Raw genomic sequence first — 24766 nt, 5'->3', positions numbered from 1 at the left:
AAGCCATTGTAAGACAAAAATGTGAACAATTACTCCAGAGAATGAAATATTAACATGGCAGACTTATAATGAGATTAGAAAAATTTCAGATTTAATTGACCCAGAAGAACTGGACTCTGATACTTTATGAAGAGTTCAAAAAATTTGCTGATAAAAGTGTACCAATGGATTATGATGAAGAGGTTAAAAGACAAAACTCGAATTGAAAAAGGATCCTTTCAAGTATTCATGCAATTATGGCCATGTAACCATGACAGACGTGCCTTGTCACGTAAGACGATTAGAAGAAAATATACCGACAAACCGTTGTCCGAACCGATGGAAAACCATAGGCCATAATAAATTTCTATTGGCTAGCATTATATGCGATGACTTGAACCTGACAATGACGATTTCGCCATTCCTGAAGAGCATCAAAAGCAAATGGACTTGTACCAGTTCGAGGATAGAACTGATGAACAAAATCATGATTCTGAAGAATAAATTGTAGCTTTTTTGTAAAATTTTTAAACAAAAATCCTTTTTACATTAAAACCATCATTAATACTTGCAAAGTTTGATCAGTTAAATTTTGCACAAAGCTACGGGTTCAGCAATTTGTTAATAGTCTAGAAATGATCAATAGAGTTGCTCAACAATAAGTTATCATCAAAATTTGCACCAGAAAGTTCATTGTCTTCTCTCTCACATCAATGTTAACTTAAGTGTAAATTTGTTAAAATCTAATTTTTTCACAAAGCTATGAGTTTCGTGATTTGTTAATAGTCTAGAAATGATCAATAGAGTTCAGTTATTAATGAAAAGTGTTTATTCTAATGGCTATTCAGCTATTCTTATCGATGTTTTTTTGCGATTTTTTCAGCAACAAAGAGTCAGAGAGACTCGAGAGTCGAGTGGTATGAGTCTATGGATACTCAATTGTCATATAAAAAGATCAAGGTCATTCAGGTCATTGATAAAATAACACGTTTTAAGGTCATCTGGAGGTGATACAATTATTTTCCACATTTTTAACTGAGAATGAGTTTAGAGGTCGTTGTTGTTACAGATCTTGAGATATCAAAGTTAGATCGCATAACTGTTGAAAATCTTCTTTTCAATAAATTCATCTTAACGTGTATAGCAAAGCTCATAGAAACCTACAAACTTGTCAGTAGCATCTCTGAATATTATTTTTATTGGACTACCTTCAGATGACCTTGAAACGCGTTATTTTACCAATGACCTGAATGACATTGATCTTTCGATATGACAATGAATATCGCTCAAACTCATTCCACTAAAGTCTCGTGTCTCTCTGAGTCTTAGTTGCTGAGAAAATTGCAAAAAACATCTGTAAAAATAGATCAATAGCCCTGTATTCTTTGGTTAACAATTAACGTCGTAAAATCTAAAATTAGATGCGATTCCCAAGAACCATTTTCTTCTTCTCACCAATCACAATATAAAGCAGCAACTTTATGAAGATGATTAAATTTTCATCTATTTATTTTCATAGATTGTTTCAATATTCAGTTCTTATTATCATATAGAAAAGTTATTTAAAACTTTTACTACAAATTGTTTGTATTACAGAGATAACTATCCTGTCCATCAGTTGAACGTGATAATAGTATCGCCAATAAAAATAGATTCTACTAAATGTAATTGGTGAAATTTTGGTTACTGTTTTCGTATTTGTTTGTGTTTTATCACTAAACTATTATCTATTGAGTGCTGGCAATAATTTACTTGCAAGTTTATTGGTAAGTTAACAATGTTTCACTATATGTTATCTTATTACTACATTTATTCTAAAATAAGTTTTTCTCTTAATCATATAATCGAAGGGTGACTTAAAAATTCAAATCAAATCTTGTGATGTATCTTTTGGTTAAGATTTCGAACCTATTGACGATATGGAATTTCAAATCAAGTCTTCAACTGTGTCTATTTATGCAGATTTTGAATCTATTGACGATACGCGTCCATATGGTACAATCATCCAAGTTCCGAAGTAAGTTGTTTCTTCGACCCATTGGATCACGTCAACGTCAATTTTAACATAATATGAAAAAAACCGTTACTATAATTATTGATACAATTCGGTTTTAATTGATTGGATTTTTGTGAGAAATGCCCGAAGAAGAAGTGAGAATTGACCTGAAATGCACATCAAAGAAATAAGTTTAAAGGCAAAGTGTTGCCAACTTAGCGATAAAACGACGCGTAAATAACGGTTTTTAATGGATACACAATCATCGGTATCATCTTGTATACAATTAAAGTAATAACTTGTAAAAAAGGAAGTTTTTATAAACAGAAATTAATTATTATGCGTAATAATAAGTTGATATCATCCTATGAATTACCTTTAATTTGATGTAAATTTTATCTGAAATTAAATTTACAATCATTCAGAAAAAATTAAATTATTTGAATTAATACATTAATTATTAATCTTTTAATTTGAATTGTGAGCTACAGCCAGCAATTTATTACTACTAAAAGTTATTCAATTAAACTGTAATATCTCAAGATCTGTGTCAACAGCTATCTCAAAACTCATTTTTCATGGATAAAAATGTGGAGAATGACTTTATTACCTTCAGACGACCTTCAAACGCTTTCTTTCAACCATGGACTTGATCTTCAAGATGACAAACATCACCAAAACTCATACCACTTAAGTCTCTTTGACTCTTAGTTGCTGAAAAAATCTCGAAAAACATCGATAAAAACAGATGAATCACCTTGTATATATTATAACTATAAATAGTATAAAATTTGAAAATCTTTCATTAAATAAGGCAACAATGGATTCTTAACTTTAGCTTGAGAAATTCACTGGTAAGTTAAAATTTATCTGTCTGTAGATTTGAGCATTCCTTGTGTTTTTCTCAAGGACAAAAAAGTTATCCAAGAAAAGTTTGTTGGAAAATTAGTGCTTGTTTTAATTTTTCATCCAAGAAAGTTTTTCTCCCACTCACTCTTCTGCGTGAGTAGTATATAAGCGTACGTTTCTAATGCATCTGTGCATCTAATTTCATTTGTTATTCATCGGCATCTTTAGTTCTTCTCACCAAAGTTTTCATCTCAATTCAAAGGTAATTAATGTCTGTTTCATACTTCAGTTCTCTCAAACTCGTACAAATCCTGATCGAGCTTCGATCGACTAAGGGCTCAAACGAACCCTTGAATTTCGCTGATTTCAACATCAAATCAAGTGATTTTCTTTCGATAGTAAAGTTACTTGATCCTGAAGCAAAAGAAAAATTTCTGCAATCAATCATTTCTTTTGATATACAAACGTCTTCAATTAAATTCAACAACAGGAAGTTTTTAAGCTCACTTGAGTGAGAATTGATCATCAGGCTGAAATTCATCGCAATTTCATTAATAAATTTTATTTGATTTAAGATGAAAATAATTTCAACGACGATTTCAACAAACAAGGTCTCCAAAGGTAAGGGCCCGTTAGCTCCAACAAAGGTTTCGAGCTTCAGGAAACATATGGATACAAAAAAGAAGAAAACACCAATTGTTTGTCACTGTGGTCAACTATTATTAATACTTAAAAAATTCATTTAAAACTTGAATCTAAATTAATTAATCGTAAACTCTGTTCATCATTTACCGATGATCAGAGTGTTTTTTCACATTTGTCAACAAAAATAATCACTTGTTCTGCAAATTGTAATAATTTTAATGATGTTAAACTTTGGTGTTTAAAATGTAGTCATTTAAAACTAATCATGAAAAATTGTAAACTACATTCAGCCTATCTCAAGATGATGAGACAAAAAGCTGAAAACCGATTAATGATTTTTAATAAAATTATGCTTTAATCCTTTTTAATTTAATTTTTTTCTCTTTTACCTTAATGATGAACACAAATATCACGCCTGCGATTGAAAACTGGACTTCCAAGATGACTGGTTGTCTTAGAACGTATTCAATAATGAAACAAGAGTTGAACAGAATGATGTCCTGTATCGCCTCAAACGAGAGGTGGTTCGATGCTGTAAAAGATGGATTTGATCCGATTTAACTAATTACTATTATTTAACGCTAATTACTTGCAGTGTTTCTGCTGTGGACTTCAAATCCCATTCGAATTTCTGGACGAAGACGTTATCGCTCTTCACGCTAGCTTCAGTCCTTCTCGTAGCTTTGTCCTCAAAAAAGAACCCAATTTGATGCACAGGATTGAAGGCGATCTACATCGATACAGTGATGCTGTGCAGGTGCAAGAGATAGATGATGAAACGTCTATATCTCTGCCGATATCTTCTCTTGTCCGTTCAACAGATGGACAAATAAACTTTAATATCTCAAGATCTGTGTCAACAGCTATCTCAAAACTCATTTTTCATGGATAAAAATGTGGAGAATGACTTTATTACCTTCAGATGACCTTCAAACGTTTCTAATGCAGTGTACTCTTCTAATGCAGAGGAGTTTTTTAGTGCAAGTACGTTTGTTTTGCATCTAATTTCAAATATTTACTCGAATGCTAACCTAATTAGTTTTTTATTGCTTTTTTCCTGAAATGAAAAAAGGGAAAAAATAACAGTTATCTAATGAGGCGAAAATAAATAAGAATGCAGGGTATAAGAGGCGCTTTACATTGAATAAGCTAGTAACGAAAACACGTAAAAATAATACGTAAAAAGTTCAAATCTAACAATTGATTAAATCGTGTTTCAACTTGATTTGTAAGTTTAATCAGGTAGTATTAAAAAATAGTATAAAAAGCCAGAGAATGATAAAGAAAAGTACCATTCTGCAAAGTAACGAAGAAGAACTTCTTATCACAATCAACAACGACATCGTCATCGATCTCTCTCTCTCTCTCTCTGACGAACAACTGGTCTAATCTCTCCCTCTCAAGAAGTCCTCTAGAAATTCGGTTTCATCGCTATCTTCAACTTGTCCAATCTCTCTCTATTTGGCGAATCATTTAGATAATTGTCGTCATCATCTTCTTCAACTGGTCCAAGCTCTCTCTCTCTAAGGACATATTCGGGAATATGATATGATTAAATGCAGTCAATTAAGAGAATATTTATAGCTGGAGCAAGTAAACTTTTTAGTAAACCACCTTTTTGAATTTTTTCAGCTTTTTAACGTGTTATCTTCCCACCAGACTTCAAATTTCTTTCATAAATTTTTTTACACGAGCTTTTTGTTTAGTTGTTAAATCTATATGACCTTTCAATATTTTATGAGCTATTTCTTTTATAACTTGCATCATATTACATGGACATGTAAGCATCAATTTTTTAGACAATTCATTAAGTGATTGTGATGAACATACATTTTTATGGGCATTGGGTCTGTAGCTGTTGGCAAAATAATGTCTACAGGATGTACACTTGAATTTCACTTTTTCTTTGTTTTTTGTTAGCTTAACTTTTCCAGTATCACTGATAATAGATTCTTGTTGAAGAAAAAGGTCCATTCGTCTATCCTCTGTTGAATTACACTCATGAGATATAAAGGGCAATTCAGCTAGCTTGTTGGTTTTAGCACGATTACTCCAATATTACTAGAAATTTTTTAAGTCTACCTGTGATGTTTCATCATTCATGTACTTACAGGGTCTGATTCAATTTATTTTCTGTAAAAAGTTATCTAAAGTAACTAATTGTGTTTTAGTGCAATACCAACGTTGCTTTGCGATATTTTTATTTTTTAACTTTATGACCAAACTTGAAGAAATTTCTAGTTTTCAAAAAGTTTTTCAAATGACCTTCAAATACGTTCTTTCATGAATAACCTTTATGACCTTGAAATATGAAAATTGAGTATCAGTCAAACTTCCGTAGACGAAATATGGACCTTATCGGCCAAGTAGTTTTGGAGTGCTTGTGAAAAGAAAACCAACAAGTTAGTTGAATTTCCCTGTATAGTCAATTAATATCTCAGCTTCAAATTGACAACTTGAACAAAAAAAAGTCCTTAGATTTTTTAGCTAGGGATTGCTCAAAAAAGTCTATTCTTTTACAATTACTGACACAACAATGATGGGATAAATATTCAACGAGATTAGAAAATGAATGATAGCAACAAGTGCATTTCATAACCTAAAAATTGATAATTAGTTACACATTAATCGATTACACGATAAATGAATGAGAAAAGAGTTTAAAATTGATTTCAGTTAATAATTTTGTAAATAAAACTTCCAATGGTTTACACTTCGTTTCAATATGGAAATTGTTTCATTAATTCTTGATATAACAATAAAGTTCTTAGAATTTTTAACTAATTTTCTTTTCACTCTTTCAAGCTCGATTATCTTTCCATAGAGTTCAATAATTTTAGATTTAACTCTTCCTCGCATTACAACCTTTCTCAGTCGCTTCTCTCTACCGTTGAAGTATCCAAAGTAGCTCGAGTCTCCCACTGTCCAATTCCATAGGGTCAAATATATGATATACAGGGCTATTCAACTTCATTTTACGCAGATTTCTAGTTGTAAGTCAAGACCCAATGAGTTTAAAAAGATCAAACCTCGTACAGATACATATCGAGACTGAAGCACTTCGTATAAAAAGTTTCAAGGTCATTGAGGTCATTTCACGATAAACCTATCTAGAGGTCATTTGAAGGTTTTTTTTTGAAAAGAAGAACAAAAAATTGGTCCATGGTCCAATCTGCAGGATCTTCAATACAATCGGTTAATATGACCTTTTCAATCCTAATGTATGGATCATGTAACAACGGAAATCGAGATTGAAACTCATTTGCAAATTCATTATTTGCTTTCAACAAATTTTGCAAAGAATCTCTAGACTCTAAAGTTAAACATTTAACTTTTAAACAACCATAACCAGTTGAAACTTTATTCACCATTGATGAGCAGTTTTTTGTAGCAAAAATTTTCGTCACCTTCTTAAATAAACCAGAAACTTCCATTTGAGGATCTTTTAGCTTGATTATCAACATCGGAAATAACTGGATATTCTTGAGATCCAACCAAGTTTCGGGTTGATGATACTTAGAGTACCAAATGAAAACTTCAACATCTCGTTATTTAGCGGCAGTTACCTTCTCTAAATCCAAGCTGGAACTTTCCTTGATCTCATTGATAACTTCATCAGAATCCAAATTACGCCAATGCTCATATTGAATTAGAAATGCCTCGACCAATTCCTTTGCAGTTTCTTCCAACAATAAATAATTTTCAGGTCGCTCATTAAAACCTTTCAGAAAGGTAACCAAATCATTGAATGCATTTCCACCATAAGAATTTATTAGTTCATTCATCATATCTCCAGCACTACCATGATGAAAACGGTCTAATGTTTACAAACAAGAATCAATGTCTGAAAAAGGTGTGGATGATAAGGCTATCTGATTGTCAGATAAAACACTTTTCCTCTTTTTCGAAGGCATCACTTTATATTCACAGTTGGGCTCTATAGAGATTTCAACAGAACTAGGTAAAAGCACAAAACCTTGATTGATCAAATTAAGATCTTCGAAATTAAGATGTAATTAATTGTTATGTTTTCTGTTATCTTCAGGAATTTATTATTTTTTATTGGTTTGGGAGTGAAGATTTTAATCACATAATTTTTAAGGGTCATAAGGTGTTTGATTTTGTTGTCAATCGATAGAGTTCTCATTTCTTGAAGATTAACATCATTTACATCGATTATTTGATATTCATAAGACTCAAGGAATCGGATATCTCATCCTTTAGACAAAAATTGCTTAGAAATCTATATTCACAGTTGGACTCTAAAGAGATTTCAACAGAACTAAGTAAAAGCACAAAATCTTGATTGATCAAATTAAGATCTTTACGTTGTTGTAACCAGAATTCCAGATGAGTTTGTTCAATTAGCAGGTTAGATTTGTGGTAAATACTAATTTGATTATTTTTGATTAATGGAAATAAAATTACTTGATATTTCATTATATTGTTCCAGCATATTGATTGTTTAACACTTTTAAAGATGTTGGATTGATTGTTGTCGGAAGATGTCGAATATCAAATAATGAATTTGCAAATGAGTTTCAATCTCGATTTCCGTTGTTACATGATCCATACATTAGGATTGAAAAGGTCATATTAACCGATTGTATTGAAGATCCTGCAGATTGGACCATGGACCAATTTTTTGTTCTTCTTTTAAAAAAAACCCTCAAATGACCTCTAGATAGGTTTATCGTGAAATGACCTCAATGACCTTGAAACTTTTTATACGAAGTGCTTCAGTCTCGATATGTATCTGTACGAGGTTTGATCTTTTTAAACTCATTGGGTCTTGACTTACAACTAGAAATCTGCGTAAAATGAAGTTGAATAGCCCTGTATATGATGAATAAAGATATGCTATACCTATTCATTATTTGTTCAAACTGCCCGTTTGATTGTCTCTGGCCCTCCGGGCCATTCTATGTTGATTTTGACCCTTTTAATGAAGACCTAACCTAACCTAATTTAAACAAACATAGGGATTAGTGTGACGAATAGCCGTTAGCTCCACCTCAAACCATTAACTAAGATGTTACCGATTTGTTATATCTGAATGGTAACGATTTATATTTTCTTTGATATATTTACGTTCGAACTTTTTGTATCCAATATACAAAAGATAGGCAAGATAATGAATATCTGATTTGATCCACATATTTTCCCACTCTGATCGTCCATTGCATCGTATTTCAATTTCCAATAGTTTTTCGTGGCCGAATATTGTAGCATAATCATTTATAAATTGTGTTTTTCCTCGGTGAAGCACTCGTCCGCTGCTTTTTTCATTGTGTGTAGAGGTAATCTCAACCTAAGTCAACTTCAAGTTGGTCATAACCTAAACGCTTTCGATGTTTTCCTGGAATTTGAAAAAAAGGGTGTTAAATTATTTAAGTAGATGTCATTTAAATGCGCTACATAAGTTACATAAGTATTATAGTTAGTATTATAATATAAAGTTACATAAGGTAGCCAAAAAAGATTATAATAAATTTCCCCGATCTACTTCTATTCACCATAAGTAATTTTAAATTACTCTTCTATTGTCCGGTTAGATAATTATATTTTTAACTAAATTAAATCATTCTTAAATTTCATCTTCGGAAGCTGGCATAGTCTCACTTGTGGTACTACCAGAATATCTGCTTCCACTTGACCAACTGGATGATGATGAGGCGCTAGATTTTTGTGGCGACTTTTTTCTGGCTGGCATTTTTCTGCCAGCACGGTGATCTTTCCGATACTGTTCTATATATGGAAGAGGACCAGGACAAGGAGCTTCACATAGCCCTGAACATTTGTGGTTAGGAGCGCCAGGAAACGTACATGCATTCAGCTCATGGCGCTTCAAAGTATCTTTTCGAGCCAGCGGAATGTCACAAAACTGACAATAAAATTTACTTGGGTCCTTATGATCTACCAAATCTGGTCTGCTTGACCAAAGAAGAGCTTTATCAGCAATGGTTAAACCATAAGGAACCTGTGCGAATTTCTCTGCATCAACAATGCTTCATTTTTTTACAAAAAATCTATCAAACTAATCAATTAAAATGTAATTAAATAAAAGATTAATTAACACAGAATTAATTAAATTCATCAGATGGAAATTAATTTTAGTTATCTAAATTATTTATTGCAAAATCGCTAGATCCTTGATGTATTCAAGAAAGGATTCCGCCTCAAAAACGCTATATCTCAGCAACTAAAAATGTCCAAAAGTTGTAAACTCGTAAGGAGCCTCATGATTGCTGATTAATTAGATTGTGACCATCAAATGACCTTGAAAACGTATCCTAACAAAATGACCGGAATGACCTTGATATTTTTATATGACAATTGATTATGGCCTAAACTACCATAACTCTAGTCTGGAGTCTGAACATCCAAAAACAAAAAAGTTATTCAAGAAAAACTTGTTGGAAACTTGGTGAAATGCCCAGTATATGATTAAATTTAACACCGACTTCCTTATTTAGAAAAGAATTTTCCAAAACGAGTCATCGTTAAGGTGGAAGGTTTTGTGTGAAAAAACCTAAGAAGGAAAAGGAAAAAGAAAAGAATTGATATTAAAAATATTAAAAGAAATTAACTTACCATTTGTTTTAATATTTGTTGAAGATTCACTCTTCTTTATACTTAATTCCAACACTTAATCTTCATTATTCATCGTTGCGTTCGGCAAAGAAATTAGATTAACCTCCTCTGCAGTTCCATAGCTTTTATAACAATATCCACATTCAAACATATATAGATGAGCTGCATAAATTGGCACTAAACTCGTAGCATCCTTCATCAAGATTACTTGCGATTGATCGATTTTTCCCATTTTCTTGAGGAGGCATTAATTTTTCTTCTGTAATTTCCATACAATCCTGTTCAGGAACGAGGTAATCTTTATTGTGGTTGATCCAAATACAGCGTCCAAAAGGCGTAGATACGCAGGATTTTCTTATGCCTTCGAACACCTTTCATGTTACGATGTCTGATGACGTGTTTAGTTTGTATCTAAAAAGATTTCGTAATAGTAAATTCTAGTCCTTCCGTCTGAGGTCCTGGGTCTTAAGCTCCTAGAGGTCATTCCTTTCTTGAATACAGTTTCTAGTTTTCAAAAAGTTCTTCAAATGACCTTCAAGTGCCTTCTTTCATGAATAACCTTTATGACCTTGAACTTTAAACTAATCAATTAAAATGTAATTAAATAAAAGATTAATTAACACAGAATTAATTAAATTCATCAGATGGAAATTAATTTTAGTTATCTAAATTATTTATTGCAAAATCGCTAGATCCTCGATGGAGCAAGAAGATCAGATTTCAGATAGGACTGAATACGAATCTTTAGATACAAACACAAATATCGTAATATACATAAGAAAATCCTGCTCACGTTTGACGCTGTATTTGATCAACCACCGTTTTGAACGATTACGGGTTCATAGACCATCACCGGGAAAATCGAGGTCTTGATGAAGGACGCCTCGAGCTGGCGTCGATTTAGTCATCTATATATGCTTGAATGTGATATTAGCAAGTTAGGACAGAGGTTACATTTGCCGAATGCAACGATGAATGAAGATTACAGAAGTGCTGGTCACGCCCACCCCATTATAGCTCAATCTCAACACAGCAAATGGTGTTACTTCATTTTAATATCAATTTTTCTTTTCTTTCTTTTCTGTTATCAAACGGATGACCTTCAGCCTGAAAATTTTCAACAGTGAGGTCAAACCTATATTAAGAGCACTGTGCAAAGTATCAGCTCAATCGTTATGGAGTTTGAGCGATACTCAATTGTCATATTTCAAGGTCAAGGTCATAAAGGTTATTCATGAAAGAAGGCACTTGAAGGTCATTTGAAGAACTTTTGAAAACTAGAAATTTTAACGCCTAGTCATGAAGTAAAAATAGCAATAACACTAAACAACGTTGGTATCGCAAAACAAAATCAGTTACTTAAGATAAATTTTACTGAAAGCAAATTGAATCAGACCCTGTAAGTAAAGGAATAATAAAACATCACAGGTAGGCTTTAAAAAATTTCTAGTTTTCAAAAAGTTCTTCAAATGACCTTCAAGTGCCTTCTTTCATGAATAACCTTTATGACCTTGACCTTGAAATATGACAATTGAGTATCGCTCAAACTCCCATAACTCGAGTCTGGAGCCTAAATACCCAAAGACAAAAAAGTTATTCAAGAAAAACTTGTTGGAAACTTGGTGAAATGCCCAGTATATGATTAAATTTAACACCGACTTCCTTATTTAGAAAAGAATTTTCCAAAACGAGTCATCGTTAAGGTGGAAGGTTTTGTGTGAAAAAACCTAAGAAGGAAAAGGAAAAAGAAAAGAATTGATATTAAAAATATTAAAAGAAATTAACTTACCATTTGTTTTAATATTTGTTGAAGATTTCCGAGAGAATTATAATTCCAAAGTGGAGAAAAACGATAACGCACTCTTCTTTATACTTAATTCCAACACTTAATCTTCATTATTCATCGTTGCGTTCGGCAAAGAAATTAGATTAACCTCCTCTGCAGTTCCATAGCTTTTATAACAATATCCACATTCAAACATATATAGATGAGCTGCAATAAATTCGGCACTAAACTCGGTAGCATCCTTCATCAAGATTACTTGCGATTGATCGATTTTTTCCCATTTTTCTTGAGGGAGGGCATTAATTTTTTCTTCTGTAATTTCCATACAATCCTGTTCAGGAACGAGGTAATCTTTATTGTGGTTGATCCAAATACAGCGTCCAAAAGGCGTAGATACGCAGGATTTTCTTATGCCTTCGAACACCTTTCATGTTACGATGTCTGATGACGTGTTTAGTTTGTATCTAAAAAGATTTCGTAATAGTAAATTCTAGTCCTTCCGTCTGAGGTCCTGGGTCTTAAGCTCCTAGAGGTCATTCCTTTGATCGGATCAGTTGATGGCGAAGATGTAACATCAACATTATTCTGATTATCAGTTGATGATGTTGTAGCTTGGACATTATTTGAATCAGCAACACCGCTTGCACTTTTGGTAGAAGTATTGATTGTCAAATGGTCTGAACTCTCTTCGGTTTCTATCGAAAATGATATGAAACCTAATTCCTAAATCCGATTGAGATGAAACTCATAACTATTAATACTATAATTATTAGTCATCATCTGACACCCTAATTATCTTTCGCTGCTTAGTTTAACATAATCTATTTATATTATCACAATTATGTTATAGTTGGTTCATAAAGTAAACTCACCATCAGAACTAGTTTCAGTGGTTAATGGAGCTGTGATACGTTGTTCCAAACGCGTTTATTTGGCCGCTCGCAATTCATTCAATCGAGTTTCTGCCTCTCTGATCTCGTCATCCTCTTTTACAGTTTGCTGGTTAGCTTCCGGTTGGGTCATTTGAGAATTTACATTTTGTTGATCATTTCCTAATACAGAAAAAATGTTTATAACTATAATAAAGTTTTATTGAAAAAGAAAAAAATTGTCACTGCCGTGGTTTGAACAAATGCCCTTGCATACACAAAGTAAATGTCTTACCACTACGCTATCATTGAGATTGAAGAGAAATTTTTTTTAAATTGGAGTTTTAATTGTGTCTTTCTTTCAAAAATGGGTACGTGGCATTTTTTCTATTAATATGGGTCACCTCATTTCATCAAAAAATCGTGAATTTTGTATCAACCTTGTCAATTCTGACAATAAAAATGATTTAAAATAGCCTGTATTTTGTTTAAAACAACTCACCAGGACCGCTTTGAAGGTTATTTGTGTTATATTCCGTGGTTGATAAATCAAGGTTGTCCTCATAAACCATAGCTTCAATTTATGAAATTGATACAAAACCAGTTTTAGTATAAAAAACTCTTTAATAAAAATTCATACCCAGAATGAACAAATAAATGATTGGAAATTTAAAAAAATAATTTAAAAAAAATAAATTATTAGGTTGAACAAATTCAATTAAACAAAGATTTCAGCAAAAAAGAAAAAATTACTCGATGAATGAGAGGTAAAAATGTAAACAAAAAAAGATTCATGAAAAAGCGAATCCAATATCATCGATATTAAAAGAGCGAGAAATTCAATTTGTGTTATTTTGAGATTAGTATTATTCATTTATTATTTTGCCCTTTCAGTTTCTGGTTAATTCTTGCCCCACTTCCGCTTTTTGAGTGGCTGAGAAGCGGAGGTTTTATAACTACTGATATTCTGAATAAAAATAGGTTATCAGTGTTGGTACTCGACTGATTACTTTCTCTCTATTTCAATTAGTGTTTTTACCCAAAATGATTTACCACATCCACTTGGTCCAGAAACCATCATAGTAAATGGATGTCTCAAGTAAATTGAATGCATTTTCACTCAATTTTTTCTCTCCCCAATTTACTCATCTTATATAATTCAAATTTTCTTTTAACAAATTTTTATCTACCACAATCTATATTTCAGGGTACATGCTTTTAACAGAAGAGCTACATTATAATTATGTGCATTAGAGGCGTACGCTTACATACTACTTGCGTGAGTCAAACTTCAGAATAAATCAAGCCTAAAACCAAAATGATCGAAGTATCATAAGTTCAGCAACGCCGATCAGCATGTTTCGAATAAAATTTACTTCAACCCAACTAACCTTAACTTCTCCAAGTTAGTCGACTTAGGTCAGCCTAAGTCGACTAACTCACAGTCGAGTCAGTCAAGTCCAAAAGGTATGACTGGTAATGTTTTGGACTAATTTTTTAAAATTGATTAGCGACTGACTGGCTAGACTTATTGGCTCCATTAAGACGCTGAAATTAAGATCAACTCTCTGGCTATGATTGGTGAAAATTATGAAAGAGGAAATCAAATTCCGACGCGCTCATGTTTTGACCTCCGTATTTTTTTAATCGTACGCACCATAAAATTGAAATTTTCACCAATCATAGTCTGAGAGTTGATCTTAATTTCAGTGTTTTAATGGAGCCAATAAGTCTAGCCAGTCAGTCGCTAATCAATTTTAAAAAATTAGTCCAAAACATTACCAGTCATACCTAAAGTAACATAGACTCAGTCGATTTAATTTTGACTGACTGACTGAATCGACTGACTTCGATTCTCTATTTTAAGCCCTTCCACTTTCACAAATTTCATGTAGAAATGTGCGATATTTGAAAAATATCGAACGATATCGATATTTAGCGCAAGAGAAAAAGAAAATTTTTAAAAAATTGGCAAAAAAATCTTGAAGAATCAAATATGATGAAAAGAAAGAGACTTATTAATCACTATTCTTTTTCTTGTATCGGTAAAAATTAAGAAAGACACCAAAATATAATTTAAGGGCTAGAAGACCTTGTGTTTCGGGCTGTTATTCGTTGGGTCAAGTGTCTCTACCTTTATTGATTATCTGTTTCTCTCTTAAATTATCAGATTGTGTTAACTGTTTCATCCACATTTAGTCTGACCTTTGTCTCTGGAATAAAAATGAGTTATCACACAAATTGTTTTATCGTTTAACTAACGTTACTATTAACAAACTACTATTACTACTACGTTACTATTAACGTTACTATTAATAAAAGAGCATCGGATTAACTTGATTGCGATATAATAGGAAGTCATGATGCTTATGGTGATAATGGCTGGGGATCAAATGGATTGAAAAAGTATGGAGGTTGGGGTTCAAATGCAGGTTATGGAGGTCAACATGGTAGCCATGGACATAACCAAGGTTACGGACTTTACTCAAGGTAAGTTGGCCATCAGTCACTTAAACGCATTCGTATGAAATTATGGACAAGATCTTTCCAAGACATTGGATTGAAACTTTTGACTGGAAAATTTGTTCTCCAAACAATTAGTTAATTAATAGCAGTTTCACAGTTGACGATTCTTAACATTTCATTGCCAATGTTCAACATCATTTAATGACCAAAATGATTGATTATCATTTGGATTGTACCTCATTAATAGTTTCGCCTTAATTTAAGAATTTACATCAAGTCATGTATTCATCAATCATTCATAGATTTCTCTGGTGATTAACTCACTAAATGTGAGCTAGAGCTTGATTTTAATAGTGAGTAAAAGTGACCAGTTTTATCTTGAATAAGTTTTTCTGTTTCATCAAATTGAACAATATGTCCACAATCAATGACCATAATTTTATCCGAATCCATGATTGTATTCAACCGATGAGCTATTGTCAAAATTGTACAATTAGTAAATTGTTCCCTTATTATCCTTTGAATACATTCATCTGTAGATGGGTCAATATTTGCTGTTGCTTCATCAAGGATCAAGATATTGTTGTTATTGAGAATGGCGCGAGCTAAACAGACAAGTTGCCGTTGACCGACACTCAAATTTGATCCACCATCAGTTAATTGGGAATCCAATCCATTTCCCATGGAGCTAATTGCCGACATTAGTTGAACTTGATCCAGTGCTCTCATTAGTTGATCGTCAGTTCGTTCACCAAACGGGTCAAGATTATATCTGATAGTACCCGTAAATATGATTGGATCTTGAGGGATTATCGAAATTTTTTTTCGCAAATCAAGTGGATTAATTGTTTTTGTATTAACTCCATCGATAATTATGCTACCAGAAAAATCAACCAATCGAAACAATATCGTGATCAGTGAACTTTTTCCAGCACCAGTTCTACCGACGATGCCAATTCGTTGACCATGTTCAATATGAAAGTTGAGATCGTGCAATACAAATGGTGCATCTGGACCATACTGAAGATGAACATGTTTAAAAGCAATTGATCCTATTCGAGGCCATGATTGGTCGGGTTTAATGTAAGGTGCTGATTGAAGGATCGCTTCCGATTCAATATGATTCAACTCATCAACTCGTTCAACCGAAGTCATCATTGTCTCGGAATCAGTTAATTGTCTTATATCTAATGAAGATGAAGAAGGTTTAGTTAAAATTGACCAATTCATTGCAAACCGTACAGATCACTTACTCCATTGAATTGTATTTGCTATACTGAGAACGGCAACAATGATTAGACCAGCGCTACTTCCGTTTAGTTGTTTGATTGCAATTAAGACAATGATAATTGTTGAACAAGTGAATAGAAACGATATTGTATGAATAATATTCACGAATAATCTTGCAACCGAAATCCAAGTGAAATAGGCACAAGTATGTTCGTCTTGAAACTTATCGAAATCACTGATGAATTTTGATTGTGCTTGAGTTGACCTGATTGTTACCAATCCGTTGATTGTTGTAGATAAATGTGAGAAGATTGGACTCTTAGTTTTACCTTCGAGTCTTTTTACATGTTGGACAACTTTCACATACTTCGATCTGCAAATCAGTGCCAATGTGATCAAAATAATTGAAGGTATGAGTAGATAAATGTTCACAATGGACATTAAAATAACTGAACCAACGTTAGCTGTTAATCCAACAACAGTATCGTAAATGGCTAAAGGGATTAGATCGTCGATTATTCCAGTATCTCGAGATACTCGATTCAATATTATCCCACTTTGATTGTTGTCGAAGAAGCTAATTGTCGCTTTACAAATTGAAGTGAACATTTTGTTATGTAAATTGATTGAAGACCTCATGCAGATCTTAAAAAATGAAATACTTCGAACTATTTCAAAGGTGAACGCGATTCCGGTGATCATAGTGAAGAAGATTATGTTTTCTGTTTGGTCAAATTTATCAACAAATGATTCGCCATTATGATTAGTTTGATTCAATATTTGGTTTGTTTTTCGTTCCTCAGAGTCGGTCCATAGAGAGAAATAATATTCAATGAATGAAACTACTCCTTGAGATGAGAGTATCAATAGAATCCAAATAGGAATCAGGATTGGAATGGTTCCAGACTTAAGGTAGATCCAAAATGGATTTTCGGTTGATTTTATTCCGGTTATTTCATTGGTTTCGAGTTGATTGTCAGTTTCATTGAATGGAAGCTCATCTTTAATCTCCGTTGAGATTTGATACTGATCTTCGGGTATCGATTCGGACTCACTTTTCAAAGCCTTTTCCGAGTCTTCGCACTTTTTATGGTCACTTATTATATTCTGAATGAACTTTGACCTCCTTGAATCAGGAACTGTTGAAAGTTATCGTAACAGATTTGATTACCATCCGAGATAAATAAAATCTTATCAGAATACTTGAGAAATTGTAACTGATGGGTGGTCAATATGGTCAATTTATCGGATAAGAAGCTTTTGATACTCGAATGGTAAATATGATTAGCAACATTCGCATCAACCGCTGACAATGGGTCATCTAGAATATAAATATCAGCTATCGCATAGAGACATCGAGCCAAATTGATACGAGCTTTTTGACCTCCGCTCAGTGATGCACCTCGATCGTTGACAAAAGTCATATCATTACTATTGAACAGTTTAAGATCTCGATCTAAAGCTGTCACCTTGATGATTTCAGAATATCGATCAGGGTTAAATTCATTATTGAATAAAATGTTTTCACGTATGGTACCTGTTCAGTTGTGATGAAGAAATTGGTGAGTGATTGTAGATCAGTTTAGTTACAATTTACCTGCAAATATCCAAGGTTGTTGTGAACAGAAAGAGATTTTTCCATTCACCTGAATCTCTCCTTGTGATGCTTTGATTTCGTTCAAAATTGAATTGATTAAAGTTGATTTTCCAGAGCCAACAGGCCCAACAACGGTAACTAAAGATCCTTGTGTCGCTTTGAACGAAATGTTTTGTAAGATCAACTTTGTGTCTAAACTTAAGTTCACTTTGTCAAAGTTCACTCCTGTCCGAGCTTGGACATCAGTTTTCGTTTTTGTATTTACATCGACCTCAGGTAAAAGTAAAAACCTTTGTATCCTTTGAACTGATATCAATGCTTCAGCTGAACTTGAGACGGCGAGAGGTATAAACTCTGTAATTGTCCATTGAAGTTGTCGAATCAATGAGATTGCTATAAAATGGCCTCCGCTTTCAAATGATTTCCAAGTAGCACAAATGAGCTCAATATGACGAACATGATAAACTTTTCTGAAATTGCAGCAATTGACATGTTGATACTTTTCAAATATGTCGCCAATCGTATCTTGCTAATTTCGTTCTTTCGCGATTTATTGACCAATTCGACGAACGGCTTTTCCCATGTATACATTTTGATTACTCTCATCGCTGGAATAATTTCATTCATCAAACGGATCCGTTCATCGGTCATTTCAGCTCCTTTCGATCGTAGCTTACTGAAAGCTTTGCCCATAAAACTCTGCAAAGGTATCGTAAGGAAGAGGACGAAAAATCCAATCAGCGACGAGACTCCGAGAAGTGGCCACAAAATGTACAAACTCATAATTAACTCGAAGACTCCGATGATCAAAAAGAATTGAAACTCAAACGCAAAATCAAACTTTGAAACATCATTGGATAGATGATTGATAATTTGACCTGAGGTCGTTTTACCGAAAGCCAATTGTGACAGCTTCAATATTTTCGAGTAGATTAATCGACTGCAAGCGATTCTGACTTTCATTCCCGTTTGTTGTACCATAAACCAATAAAAGCTATAAGAAAGAGCCACGATGATCTGAGTCAGAGCAACGACCAATGCGTTCAAATAGACTTTTAACTTCAGGTCATTTACGTTCGCATCATCACCGTTAGATATCAGGTAGAGTAACTTAATCAAATCACCTAGGCAAATTGTTTGCACAATATTTGCTATCGACTGTAAACAAAAATGAACACTAATCAGTTAAGTGGTAAACCCATTGATAGTTTGTTTCAAGTAGCACTGGAAGTTACTGATAGATAACAAATAAAGTTTTTACTCATTAATCCTCATCGATACTTAACCTTGTAATGTATTGACTGGTAATTAAATTGAAACCATTTAAAATGTTTGAATGAGGAAACTTGTGATTAACTTACTCCTATTAAGACAAAAATGAATGACAAAAGATGAGTGATTCCAATTGATTTGAGAATTGCCCATAGTAAACTCGGCTTTGATTTAACTTTCACTTTTTCAATCTGCTTAATCCATATCCTAAAATGTAAGATGATGATAACCAGTTAATCCAATCAAATCGTATCCAAAATAGTTAATTACCTTTCCAGTAGTTTACTTAATGTTTCAGATCTCAAAAACGATGGACAAGATGTCAGGTCCGAAACTTTGATTTTTTTACTTTGTAATTTGATGAAAAATCCAACCATCCACCTAATTGATTTTAAATTGTCAAAAATTGTCATGATTAATGGAAATTATCGTATTAAATTAAATATCAAATCAAAAAATTAAATTTAACTTACCAGAAGGTGAATTTAGATAAAAAGTTTGCTTTTTCATAGGCTGAAGTTTTCATTATTAATCCAAAAATAAACTGAATTAACGTATTAATCAACTAATTACTCAAAGAAAACTTTTCAATGCCATTGTGATTTAAGTTAACAGCTAAGATATATCTTATTCACATGTACTGACACTGTTAATATCCATACATAATAATTAATTGATCAATCAACTATTTACATCAACTCTTTTAATTAGAGTGAAGTTAGTTTTTCTTTCAATATCGAATTAATTAGTAGCTACAATTGATTGATAACTGATAATCAAGTGTTTCTTTGATAAATAATCATATCTCAAAATACATATCGATAGTTACAATAATATCTATGGTTTTACCTCGTAACTTGGTATACCAAGTAACCAACTAATGAAACTATTCATAGGTACTTTACTAACGTGTCTATTTAGTAAATTTGAGGTTAATCTATTGATACATTTAATCAAAACTAAATACTGTTTTCACACTTAAATTATAATTTTGTATAAACTACACAAGTCTGTTCATAATGTACTAAAGTTTTTGTTTGTATTTTTACAAAATATACCCCATAGTCAACAGTGAACTATAGCTAATTTGATTCTCTCAGAAAACCAACCATTCAAATTTACTCATCTAAACTCACTTTTGTTGCAAAGTATCTGTGAGAATATATGATATAAAGTATATAAGTTGACGAAAAAGCTTGCAAGAGATTTTTGTGGAAGTGGTCGATCGACACCGTGAATCGGCCTGTTCATGATATTGTTGTATGAAATCGTGGCGAAAAACCAATTCCCGTTGATGTTATTGATAACACTAATTATTCCTCCATTATGTTTCATTATTAGGCGTATCAAAGTATCCACAATTTAGATCAAGATGGTACAGTTATAGTTTCCTTTTCCTTCATTCAATGTGAACTATCAAAAATAAATAACTTTAATTGTGTACAAACTAAGAGCTTCTGTGTAAACTGAGCTCTTAGAGATCCATTTGTTATGATACAGAAGAAAGAACATGTAGAATGTGTAGAAGAAAAAACATTAACTGTAAACAATTAAGTGACTTTCATTTGTCATTTAAACTCAATTTTCGTTTAGAATATATCTACTGAATTATAATGCAAGATAATTGAAAAGAGTTTGCTACTTGGACAGTTTACCTGAATTCACTAACTTTCCCCAAGTAAATTTCTCATGATTAATTTTGACTCTTCAATCGTTAATTGTTCAACTTGAGAAACTTCAGAACAACATTTATTCATTTAAACTAATTGTGCTTCAGTATCATCAATATGAACTTCGTGAATATTACTTCGTTCACCTCAGTGTTGATAATTTTATATATTTTTTTGTTTACTTTCGTTACTAGTTATGGTGCTGAAGAAAATAAATATAACAGTCAGCTTGATAAACGAGAAGCAAAGGACAAAGAGAAAGCGATATTAGACCCGCCGAAGAAAACTTCTGCTGATGAGACTGAAGACGGAGAAACTCAAGAATCAATTATTGATGAACCAAAGATCAATGAAAAGGCAATTTCAAAACCAATGGTGGAACCTTTTGTTGAGATCAACGATGATGAAAAAACTTACACACGTAAGAATAACTACTTCACAGGTAGCGTTAAAATTTCGACGAAAATCCTTGAAAGGAACTTTTAAACCGTGTTGCAAACTTTTACAGAAAATTGTCGAACGACTAAAAAAGTAATATACATGTATGATAGGTATCGATAATTATCAGGTAAATTTCAATTCCAATAATTTTTCGATTATCTTTGTGTTAAAATGAATGATTACAGTTGAATTAAAATTTAACATAATTTTCATTATCCACTAATCAAAAAGTCAATCTCGAAACTGAGACTGTAGACTTTAAGTTTTTCGTGCAAAATTTTCCAATATTAGGACTTTGATACCGTTAAGTTGACCGTTCAGAACATCGCCACCTATCCAAAATTTTAAGATAAACGAGCTTGGGTCAAGTTAAGAGTGTAAGTTTGTTTCGTGAAGAATCTTCAACGACGAATATGTAAACTACACTGCTAAGCAAAAATACTATACACACTTTGAATTTTAATAATTAATATGATTTATTTAATTGTGGAAAGATAATAGCACAATTCAGACGTTTTCAGCTTTGAGAAGGGCTCTAATTATCTTGTTGAAACCAAAATTCGCGTGGTTATTATGCGAATGACCAAGATTACGAAACATTTTAACTGCGGGCAAATTTAGGTGCTATTACATTTTTTGACTTTTTTTTTCAATTTAAACAATATTTCTGTCAAATATTCTTTTACAAACTAAACTCAAGCAGATTGTTGTGACAATCTTGTTGAAAATTCCAATTGAGTTTTTGTTCGTAAGAAAATCTATTTCAATAAATTGTCTCATTGCCTTTGGACCACCTTTTATTCGATAACTGCATAAAATTAATCATGAAAATTTACTCACCTGAAACAAAGGAAAACAATAAAATGAACGATGAATTTTCCTGAAATAACAAAAGAACAAAAATTCACAAGCTTACAATAATCTCATCACCGGCGAAAAAAGTATTCAGCATCTATGGAACTCATTCGGCCACAACCTTGGCGAAACTAAATCCTGAGACAACATTGTTCATCATTGCATCTAAAACTTTCACCACCCAGGAAACAATTACTAATGCGACCTCAGCTAGAGAATGGTTTTTGAGAGCGGCCAATAATGACATGAGCGCTGTTACTATGGCTGTTCTGAGTTTAAATAAATAAGTCGACTTTGTTAATTAGTTCCTGTCAAACCTTTTCGCAATCAAATGTTTGAAAAGTATGATCAATCAAACTTTGTTACTTTGTACGGAAAATAATCAAATTTATCCAATCAACAAGATGAAAGATGCATCAATAAAATGCTCCCAGTTAATTTAATCCTATTAGTGATGCTAATTTTAAACCATCTACTGATTTAGAGACTAAGTTTATCTCAATCATCAAAGGAATGTAAACTTGTGATAAAGCTTTCGTCGTACCCACTTTTCAATATGCTGAAGCTCCTAAGGTAACAATTAATTTCTCTCTAATTAAATTAATTTACATCTGAATTTCGTTTCAAAGCTTACGAAGCGAGTCATCGTAATAAAGAGGAACTGCTACAATTAATTACTCGAGACGATCCACTGGTCAATTCTTTTAGTAAGAAAATCATTTGGTAGAATCATTGATTGAGTTTATTGTTGTGTTCGATTGTTTCTCTCTTAAATTATCATAGGATTATTGGAATCGATTGATGCTCATAAATTAACCAACTATTGGAAATGATATTCGTCTAAGGTTTTCCCCGTCTCGAAATATTCAGATAAATATAATATTAACCTTATCTGATCATAGGTCAATAGGTAATATCATCACCAAACTCTGTTGGTCCAATCAGATTGAAACTTGTCAAAGACGAAACAAAATTGGGCTCAATTTTTGTTGTCAATAATTCATCTATAGAATAGTCAGTTGAAATCTATGGTATTGACTCAACCAGGTACATCGATTGTTGCAATTACCGTTATGGTTTTATATCATGGATACAAAGCAAGTGTGACTTTTTCCCAATATTCAGTTGATTTCTCTGAATGATAAATTGAGACAATTAATTTTTAATCTATTTGATTACAGAAAAGCCAAAGATTTACCTTTATTTGATGAAGGATTTTCGGGCTACGGGATGAACAAAGTCACTCTTATAACTGAACTTTTTGCTTTGAAGTAACTTAATTAGTCGATTGTTTCTCGGTGCTTATTCATTTTCTTTTGTACTAATTAATTGTTACTTGATTTAGTTATATTTTTCTAGTGATTCCAAAATTTTGGTTGATTCATTAGACTCTCAAGTCGTCAACATTCAATCAAGAATCATCTTCAGAATTCAGATCGGCGCTTAGGAACCAAAGGTCAACGTTTCCAATTTTTCAAAAAGATAATTGAAAGATGGAAAGTTACTCAACATCATTGTAGATAAATTAATCCGTTAATCAATCTCATAATCATTAAGCAACAATCAGACGAGAAATAACAATTTAATTATCACCAAAAACCGTTATGCTCATTTAAAGGTTTCTAATTACATTTTTCTTTGTAAAATTAACGATCTTGGATTTTCAGTTCGGCAAAAACAAAGTCAATTATTTAGAGATGAAGGCAAGCTCTATTACAGGGTATACACTACAAGAAAGTTTATCTAATCCGAGTCAACTAAATAAAAGGCTCTGTATACCCTGTAGCTAATCTTATCAGCTGAAATTGAGCTGATCTCAAGTCAATTTAGCTGATGAATCTCTTATCCTTTTCCTAGTTTTTTATAAGTCGACTTGTCACCAACTAGATGACAAAATCAGCTCTAGTCACACTTTTGAATCTGAGCTCAGAAAGTCTCATTTTCAACTCTGTCGAAGTTCAGACTAACTGTTCAAATTTGTTTTTTTTTTTATCTACTTGTTCAATTTTCAATCTTTTTTTCAATTGTTTTGTAATCAAAGATATAATCTGAGAAATCATCATGCAAACTCAGAAAGAAATGAACTACTTATCAAAAGGCTTAAAAACCTACAACATAAGTGGACAACATAATTTCTTATTCATTGAAACTTTAGAGAAATTAGAACTTGTAAGTACCTTTCAATTTATTTCGACTTTCGATCCATTTTAATCTTAAATTTTGTGTACCATGTTGATAGCACTTTGGTAACGATAACGAATCAAAAAAGACCGAAATCTCGGTAAATTTGCCAGCATCTGACGTCGACTCACGTAACTCAACCGAAGGCAAGGAACCGAGAAAATCCAGGCAGGAGACAATTGCTAATCGAAAACCCAATGTTGAAATACCATCCACTAAACCGAGCGATTAAGAAGATGTTCAATATCAATGATAATTACATAATGTTATCAAGATTCTTGAAATGGATTCGATTTAATTTCATTGTTGTAGTCTGAATTTGAAACTTCTCATTAA

At 32.5% G+C, this 24766-nt stretch overlaps 1 pseudogene; it reads right to left on the bottom strand.

Moving 5' to 3' along the window:
• Positions 1-15487: 15487 nt before the first annotated feature.
• On the bottom strand, positions 15488-19962 carry LOC128386003 (ATP-binding cassette sub-family C member 4-like; annotated as a pseudogene).
• Positions 19963-24766: the final 4804 nt, after the last annotated feature.

Source organism: Panonychus citri, unplaced genomic scaffold (genome assembly GCF_014898815.1).
Source record: "Panonychus citri isolate SS breed McGregor unplaced genomic scaffold, ASM1489881v1 Contig00063, whole genome shotgun sequence".
Classification (NCBI taxonomy): domain Eukaryota; kingdom Metazoa; phylum Arthropoda; class Arachnida; order Trombidiformes; family Tetranychidae; genus Panonychus; species Panonychus citri.
This window is presented reverse-complemented; position numbering and strand designations above follow the sequence as displayed.